This window comes from Alligator sinensis, unplaced genomic scaffold (assembly GCF_000455745.1).
Source record: "Alligator sinensis unplaced genomic scaffold, ASM45574v1 scaffold301_2, whole genome shotgun sequence".
In the NCBI taxonomy this organism is placed as follows: Eukaryota; Metazoa; Chordata; order Crocodylia; family Alligatoridae; genus Alligator; species Alligator sinensis.
The window spans coordinates 1,344,730-1,345,825 of record NW_005841874.1 but is presented as its reverse complement, the minus strand read 5'-3'; positions in this window follow the sequence as shown (position 1 = coordinate 1,345,825).

The following is a 1,096-nucleotide window of genomic DNA, read 5'->3' as shown; positions in this document are numbered from 1 at the left end:
GGGGCTAAACGTGCAGGGCTCTTCTGCGGCTCTGAGTTGCACAGCAAGGGTTGTAAGGCATGCCCTTGCGTATCGGTTTGTGGCTCTTCTTGCTGCTTGGCTGAAGGCTGGGAACAGCGATGGGCGGCGGCATGTGGAAGCACCCCTCTCTTCCTCGGCAGGGCCCGTTTGGCTGCACTGGGGTTCATGTCATTCCTGTGCATTGCTTGCATTACAGTAGCACTTCAAGGCTCAGCTGAGATCAGAGATCTGGCGCTATCTCTGTTGCTCTAGCGCAGAGATGCTCAACCTCTGGCCCGTGGGCCAAACGCGGCCCATGGAGCTATTTGGGCTACAGGGCTCTTCCCGGGTCAGAAGATTTGTCCATTAATACCGCCACCCTCCCCCACTGCCAAATTACCGTGCCCTCATCACCACCCCCCTGCACAGCTAGTTTGGGGCTGGGCTGTGCTCCTTCTCCCTGCCCAGTTGAAGTGGGGCTGGGCTATGCCCCCTTCTTCCACGTGGCTGGCTTGGACTCGGGCTGCCCTCCATGAGGCTGAATTGGGCCCCACCGAGCCAGCGCCAGGCACCTCACCAGGGCCATTAACTGGATCCGGCCTCAGGCACTGCCCATCTGCTCCGCCAGGGAAAAAGGTTGAATGCCACTGCTCTAGCGCCCCGAGAAGACAGAGCCCCCTGTTAGGCACTGTACAGACTGACAACCAAGGGGCTGGGCACCGCACAAGAGGATCTCTGCCCCGAGGAGCTTACAGTAGACAAGACAGCCAAAGGGCAGGAGAGAGGAACTGCGTGCGTGTGAGCGTGAGGCTGCACAAACGCATTTTTCATGCATAGCCACACTTGGGCTGTACCTACCCCGGCACTGTAGTGCAATGCATTAGTCTCTTCATCTTTGCAGGCCTTATTCTTTATTATTAGTTAGGTTTTACAGCCCCCTGAAGTGTGCTAGACACTTTACAATACCAAGACAAAGATGAGGTTCGTGCTATGAGGAGCTGGCAGTCAAATTTACCTGGCTTTAAATCCCGACTGTTACAAATGAAATGAGCTGCACAGCCCCTCCTGGCCATTTTCTCTAGCATAACTCCCTCCC